Below are 9,594 nucleotides of genomic sequence, written 5' to 3'. Positions count from 1 at the left end.
CCTAGATAGATCAGGTTTGTTTTAGTGTACTCCAATCAACAGCCCCTACAACCACAAAAAGGAATGGAGTCATTAGCACTCATGGTTTGTAAATGGCACCCAGAATTATGTGGCACGAAGCACAATTTCACATCATTCTGGGTTCATTTGTGTGAAAACAAGGTCCAATCAGGCTGAAACGTTACAGGAAGGTAGAATCTATTGAGTTGTAATTGATCTGAACGTTTCATGATGATAGCACTTTCCTAAGGAGGTAAAACCATGTCCCAAAGGTCACCGGATCGGTGTCAATTTAAAAAAGTAGTCCAGTTACACATTTGTGGGCTTATAACTTGGCTTCTGAATGTCCTAGAGAGATCAGGTTTGTTTTAGTGTACTCCAATCAACAGCCCCTACAACCACAAAAAGGAATGGAGTCATTAGCACTTATGGTTTTTAAATGGCACCCAGAATTATGTTGCACGAAGCACATTTTCACATCATTCTGGGTCCATTTGTGTGAAAACAAGGTCCAATAGGGCTGAAACGTTACAGGAAGGTAGGATCTATTTAGTTGTAAGTGATCTGAACGTTTCATGATGATAGCACTTTCCTAAGGGGGTCAAACCATGTCCCAGAGGTCACCGGATCTGTTGTCAATTTAAAGAAGTAGTCCAGTTACACATTTGTGGGCTTATAACGTGGCTTCTCAATGTCCTAGAGAGATCAGGTTTGTTTTAGTGTACTCCAATCAACAGCCCCTACAACCACAAAAAGGAATGGAGTCATTAGCACTTATGGTTTTTAAATGGCACCCAGATCTATGTTGCACGAAGCACAATTTCACATCATTCTGGGTCCATTTGTGTGAAAAAAAGGTCCAGTCAGGCTGAAACGTTACAAGAAGGTAGAATCTGTTGAGTTGTAAGTGATCTGAACGTTTCATGATGATCGCACATTCCTATAGGGGGTCAAACCATGTCCCAAAGGTCACCGGGCCTGGTGTCACTTTAAAGAAGTAGTCCAGTTAAACCTTTGTGGGCTTATAACTTGGCTTCTGAATATCCTAAAGAGGTCAGGTTTGTTTTAGAGTACTCCAATCAACAGCCCCCATTACCCCAAAAAGGAATGGAGTCATTAGCACTTATGGTTTTTAAATGGCACCCAGAATTATGTGGCACGAAGCACAATTTCACATCATTCTGGGTTCATTTGTGTGAAAACAAGGTCCAATCAGGCTGAAACGTTACAGGAAGGTAGAATCTATTGAGTTGTAAGTGATCTGAACGTTTCATGATGATAGCACTTTCCTAAGGAGGTAAAACCATGTCCCAAAGGTCACCGGATCGGTGTCAATTTAAAAAAGTAGTCCAGTTACACATTTGTGGGCTTATAACTTGGCTTCTGAATGTCCTAGAGAGATCAGGTTTGATTTAGTGTACTCCAATCAACAGCCCCTACAAACACAAAAAGGAATGGAGTCATTAGCACTTATGGTTTTTAAATGGCACCCAGAATTATGTTGCACGAAGCACAATTTCACATCATTCTGGGTCCATTTGTGTGAAAACAAGGTCCAATCAGGCTGAAACGTTACAGGAAGGTAGGATCTATTTAGTTGTAAGTGATCTGAACGTTTCATGATGATAGCACTTTCCTAAGGGGGTCAAACCATGTCCCAGAGGTCACCGGATCTGTTGTCAATTTAAAGAAGTAGTCCAGTTACACATTTGTGGGCTTATAACTTGGCTTCTCAATGTCCTAGAGAGATCAGGTTTGTTTTAGTGTACTCCAATCAACAGCCCCTACAACCACAAAAAGGAATGGAGTCATTAGAACTTATGGTTTTTAAATGGCACCCAGATCTATGTTGCACGAAGCACAATTTCACATCATTCTGGGTCCATTTGTGTGAAAACAAGGTCCAGTCAGGCTGAAACGTTACAAGAAGGTAGAATCTGTTGAGTTGTAAGTGATCTGAACGTTTCATGATGATCGCACATTCCTATAGGGGGTCAAACCATGTCCCAAAGGTCACCGGGCCTGGTGTCACTTTAAAGAAGTAGTCCAGTTAAACCTTTGTGGGCTTATAACTTGGCTTCTGAATATCCTAGAGAGGTCAGGTTTGTTTTAGAGTACTCCAATCAACAGCCCCCATTACCCCAAAATGGAATGGAGTCATTAGCACTTATGGTTTTTAAATGGCACCCAGAATTATGTTGCACAAAGCACAATTTCACATCATTCTGGGTTCATTTGTGTGAAAACAAGGTATAATCAGGCTGAAACGTTACAGGATGGTAGAATCTATTGAGTTGTAAGTGATCTGAACGTTTCATGATGATCGCACTTTTCTAAGGGGTTCAAACCATGTCCTAAAGGTCACCGGATCTGGTTTCACTTTAAAGAAGTAGTCCAGTTACATATTTGTGGGCTTATAACTTGGCTTCTGAATATCCTAGAGAGGTCAGGTTTGTTTTAGAGTACTCCAATTAACAGCCCCTACAACCTCAAAAAGAAATGGAGTCATTAGCACTTATGGTTTTTAAATGGCACCCAGAATTATGTTGCACAAAGCAGAATTTCACATCATTCTGGGTCCATTTGTGTGAAAACAAGGTCCAATCAGGCTGAAACGTTTCAAGAAGGTAGAATCTATTGAGTTGTAAGTGATCTGAACGTTTCATGATGATCTCACATTCCTAAGTGGGTCAAACCATGTCCCAAAAGTCACCGGATCTGGTGTCACTTTAAAGAAGTAGTCCAGTTACACATTTGTGGGCTTATAACTTGGCTTCTGAATGTCCTAGAGAGATCAGGCTTGTTTTAGTGTACTCCAATCAACAGCCCCTACAACCACAAAAAAGAATGGAGTCATTAGCACTTATGGTTTGTAAATGGCACCCAGAATTATGTTGCACGAAGCACAATTTCACATCATTCTGGGTCGATTTGTGTGAAAACAAGGTCCAATCAGGCTGAAACGTTACAAGAAGGTAGAATCTATTGAGTTGTAAGTGATATGAACGTTTCATGATGATCGCACATTCCTATAGGGGGTCAAACCATGTCCCAAAGGTCACCGAGCCTGGTGTCACTTTAAAGAAGTAGTCCAGTTACACCTTTGTGGGCTTATAACTTGGCTTCTGAATGTCCTAGAGAGATCAGGTTTGTTTTAGTGTACTCCAATCAACAGCCTCTACAACCACAAAAAGGAATGGAGTCATTAGCACTTATGGTTTGTAAATGGCACCCAGAATTATGTTGCACGAAGCACAATTTCACATCATTCTGGGTGCATTTGTGTGAAAACAAGGTCCAATCAGGCTGAAACGTTACAAGAAGGTAGAATCTATTGAGTTGTAAGTGATCTGAAAGTTTCATGATGATCGCACATTCCTAAGGGGGTCAAATTATGTCCCAAAGGTCACCGGATCTGGTGTCACTTTAAAGAAGTAGTCCAGTTACACCTTTGTGGGCTTATAACTTGGCTTCTGAATGTCCTAGAGAGATCAGGTTTGTTTTGGTGTACTCCAATCAACAGCCCCTACAACCACAAAAAGGAATGGAGTCATTAGCACTTATGGTTTGAAAATGGCACCCAGAATTATGTTGCACGAAGCACAATTTCACATCATTCTGGGTCCATTTGTGTGAAAACAAGGTCCATTAAGGCTGAAACGTTACAAGAAGGTAGAATCTATTGAGTTGTAAGTGATCTGAACGTTTCATGATGATCGCACATTCCTATAGGGGGTCAAACCATGTCCCAAAGGTATCCGGGCCTGGTGTCACTTTAAAGAAGTAGTCCAGTTACACCTTTGTGGGCTTATAACTTGGCTTCTGAATGTCCTAGAGAGGTCAGGCTTGTTTTAGTGTACTCCAATCAACAGCCCCTACAGCCACAAAAAGGAATGGAGTCATTGGCACTTATGGTTTGTAAATGGCACCCAGAATTATGTTGCACGAAGCACAATTTCACATCATTCTGGGTCCATTTGTGTGAAAACAAGGTCCAATCAGGCTGAAACGTTACAGGAAGGTAGAATCTATTGAGTTGTAAGTGATCTGAACGTTTCATGATGATAGCACTTTCCTCAGGGGGTCATACCATGTCCCAAAGGTCACCGGGCCTGGTGTCACTTTAAAGAAGTAGTCCAGTTACACATTTGTGGGCTTATAACTTGGCTTCTGAATATCCTAGAGAGGTCAGGTTTAATTTAGAGTACTCCAATTAACAGCCCCCATTATCCCAAAAAGGAATTAAGTCATTAACACTTATGGTTTTTAAATGGCACCCAGAATTATGTTGCACGAAGCACAATTTCACATCATTCTGGGTCCATTTGTGTGAAAACAAGGTCCAATCAGGCTGAAACGTTACAAGAAGGTAGAATCTATTGAGTTGTAAGTGATCTGAACGTTTCATGATGATAGCACTTTCCTAAGGGGGTCAAACCATGTCACAAAGGTCACCGGATCGGTGTCAATTTAAAGAAGTAGTCCAGTTACACATTTGTGGGCTTATAACTTGGCTTCTGAATGTCCTAGAGTGATCAGGTTTGTTTCAGAGTACTCCAATCAACAGCCCCTACAACCACAAAAAGGAATGGAGTCATTAGCACTTATGGTTTGTAAATGGCACCCAGAATTATGTTGCACGAAGCACAATTTCACATCATTCTGGGTCCATTTGTGTGAAAACAAGGTCCATTCAGGCTGAAACGTTACAAGAAGGTAGAATCTATTGAGTTGTAAGTGATCTGAACGTTTCATGATGATCGCACATTCCTATAGGGGGTCAAACCATGTCCCAAAGGTCACCGGGCCTGGTGTCACTTTAAAGAAGTAGTCCAGTTACACCTTTGTGGGCTTATAACTTGGCTTCTGAATGTCCTAGAGAGGTCAGGCTTGTTTTAGTGTACTCCAATCAAAAGCCCCTACAGCCACAAAAAGGAATGGAGTCAAAAGCACTTATGGTTTGTAAATGGCACCCAGAATTATGTTGCACGAAGCACAATTTCACATCATTCTGGGTTCATTTGTGTGAAAACAAGGTCCAATCAGGCTGAAACGTTACAGGAAGGTAGAATCTATTGAGTTGTAAGTGATCTGAACGTTTCATGATGATCGCACATTCCTATAGGGGGTCAAACCATGTCCCAAAGGTCACCGGGCCTGGTGTCACTTTAAAGAAGTAGTCCAGTTACACCTTTGTGGGCTTATAACTTGGCTTCTGAATATCCTAGAGAGGTCAGTTTTAATTTAGAGTACTCCAAATAACAGCCCCCATTACCCCAAAAAGGAATGGAGTCATTAGCACTTATGGTTTTTAAATGGCACCCAGAATTATGTTGCACGAAGCACAATTTCACATCATTCTGGGTTCATTTGTGTGAAAACAAGGTCCAATCAGGCTGAAACGTTACAGGAAGGTAGAATCTATTGAGTTGTAAGTGATCTGAACGTTTCATGATGATAGCACTTTCCTAAGGGGGTAAAACCATGTCACAAAGGTCACCGGATCGGTGTCAATTTAAAGAAGTAGTCCAGTTACACATTCGTGGGCTTATAACTTGGCTTCTGAATGTCCTAGAGAGATCAGGTTTGTTTTAGTGTACTCCAATCAACAGCCCCTACAACCACAAAAAGGAATGGAGTCATTAGCACTCATGGTTTGTAAATGGCACCCAGAATTATGTGGCACGAAGCACAATTTCACATCATTCTGGGTTCATTTGTGTGAAAACAAGGTCCAATCAGGCTGAAACGTTACAGGAAGGTAGAATCTATTGAGTTGTAATTGATCTGAACGTTTCATGATGATAGCACTTTCCTAAGGAGGTAAAACCATGTCCCAAAGGTCACCGGATCGGTGTCAATTTAAAAAAGTAGTCCAGTTACACATTTGTGGGCTTATAACTTGGCTTCTGAATGTCCTAGAGAGATCAGGTTTGTTTAAGTGTACTCCAATCAACAGCCCCTACAACCACAAAAAGGAATGGAGTCATTAGCACTTATGGTTTTTAAATGGCACCCAGAATTATGTTGCACGAAGCACAATTTCACATCATTCTGGGTCCATTTGTGTGAAAACAAGGTCCAATAGGGCTGAAACGTTACAGGAAGGTAGGATCTATTTAGTTGTAAGTGATCTGAACGTTTCATGATGATAGCACTTTCCTAAGGGGGTCAAACCATGTCCCAGAGGTCACCGGATCTGTTGTCAATTTAAAGAAGTAGTCCAGTTACACATTTGTGGGCTTATAACGTGGCTTCTCAATGTCCTAGAGAGATCAGGTTTGTTTTAGTGTACTCCAATCAACAGCCCCTACAACCACAAAAAGGAATGGAGTCATTAGCACTTATGGTTTTTAAATGGCACCCAGATCTATGTTGCACGAAGCACAATTTCACATCATTCTGGGTCCATTTGTGTGAAAAAAAGGTCCAGTCAGGCTGAAACGTTACAAGAAGGTAGAATCTGTTGAGTTGTAAGTGATCTGAACGTTTCATGATGATCGCACATTCCTATAGGGGGTCAAACCATGTCCCAAAGGTCACCGGGCCTGGTGTCACTTTAAAGAAGTAGTCCAGTTAAACCTTTGTGGGCTTATAACTTGGCTTCTGAATATCCTAAAGAGGTCAGGTTTGTTTTAGAGTACTCCAATCAACAGCCCCCATTACCCCAAAAAGGAATGGAGTCATTAGCACTTATGGTTTTTAAATGGCACCCAGAATTATGTGGCACGAAGCACAATTTCACATCATTCTGGGTTCATTTGTGTGAAAACAAGGTCCAATCAGGCTGAAACGTTACAGGAAGGTAGAATCTATTGAGTTGTAAGTGATCTGAACGTTTCATGATGATAGCACTTTCCTAAGGAGGTAAAACCATGTCCCAAAGGTCACCGGATCGGTGTCAATTTAAAAAAGTAGTCCAGTTACACATTTGTGGGCTTATAACTTGGCTTCTGAATGTCCTAGAGAGATCAGGTTTGTTTTAGTGTACTCCAATCAACAGCCCCTACAACCACAAAAAGGAATGGAGTCAAAAGCACTTATGGTTTGTAAATGGCACCCAGAATTATGTTGCACGAAGAACAATTTCACATCATTCTGGGTCCATTTGTGTGAAAACAAGGTCCAATCAGGCTGAAACGTTAGAAGAAGGTAGAATCTATTGAGTTGTAAGTGATCTGAACGTTTCATGATGATCGCACATTCCTAAGGGGGTCAAACCATGTCCCAAAGGTCACCGGGCCTGGTGTCACTTTAAAGAAGTAGTCCAGTTACACCTTTGTGGGCTTATAACTTGGCTTCTGAATATCCTAGAGAGGTCAGTTTTAATTTAGAGTACTCCAATTAACAGCCCCCATTACCCCAAAAAGGAATGGAGTCATTAGCACTTATGGTTTTTAAATGGCACCCAGAATTATGTTGCACGAAGCACAATTTCACATCATTCTGGGTCCATTTGTGTGAAAACAAGGTCCAATAGGGCTGAAACGTTACAGGAAGGTAGGATCTATTTAGTTGTAAGTGATCTGAACGTTTCATGATGATAGCACTTTCCTAAGGGGGTCAAACCATGTCCCAGAGGTCACCGGATCTGTTGTCAATTTAAAGAAGTAGTCCAGTTACACATTTGTGGGCTTATAACTTGGCTTCTCAATGTCCTAGAGAGATCAGGTTTGTTTTAGTGTACTCCAATCAACAGCCCCTACAACCACAAAAAGGAATGGAGTCAGTAGCACTTATGGTTTTTAAATGGCACCCAGATCTATGTTGCACGAAGCACAATTTCACATCATTCTGGGTCCATTTGTGTGAAAACAAGGTCCAGTCAGGCTGAAACGTTACAAGAAGGTAGAATCTGTTGAGTTGTAAGTGATCTGAACGTTTCATGATGATCGCACATTCCTATAGGGGGTCAAACCATGTCCCAAAGGTCACCGGGCCTGGTGTCACTTTAAAGAAGTAGTCCAGTTAAACCTTTGTGGGCTTATAACTTGGCTTCTGAATATCCTAAAGAGGTCAGGTTTGTTTTAGAGTACTCCAATCAACAGCCCCCATCACCCCAAAAAGGAATGGAGTCATTAGCACTTATGGTTTTTAAATGCACCCAGAATTATGTTGCACAAAGCACAATTTCACATCATTATGGGTTCATTTGTGTGAAAACAAGGTCCAATCAGGCTGAAACGTTACAGGATGGTAGAATCTATTGAGTTGTAAGTGATCTGAACGTTTCATGATGATCGCACTTTCCTAAGGGGTTCAAACCATGTCCTAAAGGTCACCGGATCTGGTGTCACTTTAAAGAAGTAGTCCAGTTACATATTTGTGGGCTTATAACTTGGCTTCTGAATATCCTAGAGAGGTCAGGTTTGTTTTAGAGTACTCCAATTAACAGCCCCTATTACCTCAAAAAGAAATGGAGCCATTAGCACTCATGGTTTTTAAATGGCACCCAGAATTATGTTGCACAAAGCACAATTTCACATCATTCTGGGTCCATTTGTGTGAAAACAACGTCCAATCAGGCTGAAACGTTTCAAGAAGGTAGAATCTACTGAGTTGTAAGTGATCTGAAAGTTTCATGATGATCGCACATTCCTAAGGGGGTCAAATTATGTCCCAAAGGTCACCGGATCTGGTGTCACTTTAAAGAAGTAGTCCAGTTACACCTTTGTGGGCTTATAACTTGGCTTCTGAATGTCCTAGAGAGATCAGGTTTGTTTTGGTGTACTCCAATCAACAGCCCCTACAACCACAAAAAGGAATGGAGTCATTAGCACTTATGGTTTGTAAATGGCACCCAGAATTATGTTGCACGAAGCACAATTTCACATCATTCTGGGTCCATTTGTGTGAAAACAAGGTCCATTAAGGCTGAAACGTTACAAGAAGGTAGAATCTATTGAGTTGTAAGTGATCTGAACGTTTCATGATGATCGCACATTCCTATAGGGGGTCAAACCATGTCCCAAAGGTCACCGGGCCTGGTGTCACTTTAAAGAAGTAGTCCAGTTAAACCTTTGTGGGCTTATAACTTGGCTTCTGAATATCCTAAAGAGGTCAGGTTTGTTTTAGAGTACTCCAATCAACAGCCCCCATCACCCCAAAAAGGAATGGAGTCATTAGCACTTATGGTTTTTAAATGGCACCCAGAATTATGTTGCACAAAGCACAATTTCACATCATTCTGGGTTCATTTGTGTGAAAACAAGGTCCAATCAGGCTGAAACGTTACAGGATGGTAGAATCTATTGAGTTGTAAGTGATCTGAACGTTTCATGATGATCGCACTTTCCTAAGGGGTTCAAACCATGTCCTAAAGGTCACCGGATCTGGTGTCACTTTAAAGAAGTAGTCCAGTTACATATTTGTGGGCTTATAACTTGGCTTCTGAATATCCTAGAGAGGTCAGGTTTGTTTTAGAGTACTCCAATTAACAGCCCCTATTACCTCAAAAAGAAATGGAGTCATTAGCACTCATGGTTTTTAAATGGCACCCAGAATTATGTTGCACAAAGCACAATTTCACATCATTCTGGGTCCATTTGTGTGAAAACAAGGTCCAATCAGGCTGAAACGTTTCAAGAAGGTAGA

The sequence above is a fragment of the Nothobranchius furzeri genome, chromosome 7 (assembly GCF_043380555.1).
Source record: "Nothobranchius furzeri strain GRZ-AD chromosome 7, NfurGRZ-RIMD1, whole genome shotgun sequence".
Taxonomy (NCBI): Eukaryota; Metazoa; Chordata; class Actinopteri; order Cyprinodontiformes; family Nothobranchiidae; genus Nothobranchius; species Nothobranchius furzeri.
This window is presented reverse-complemented; position numbering follows the sequence as displayed.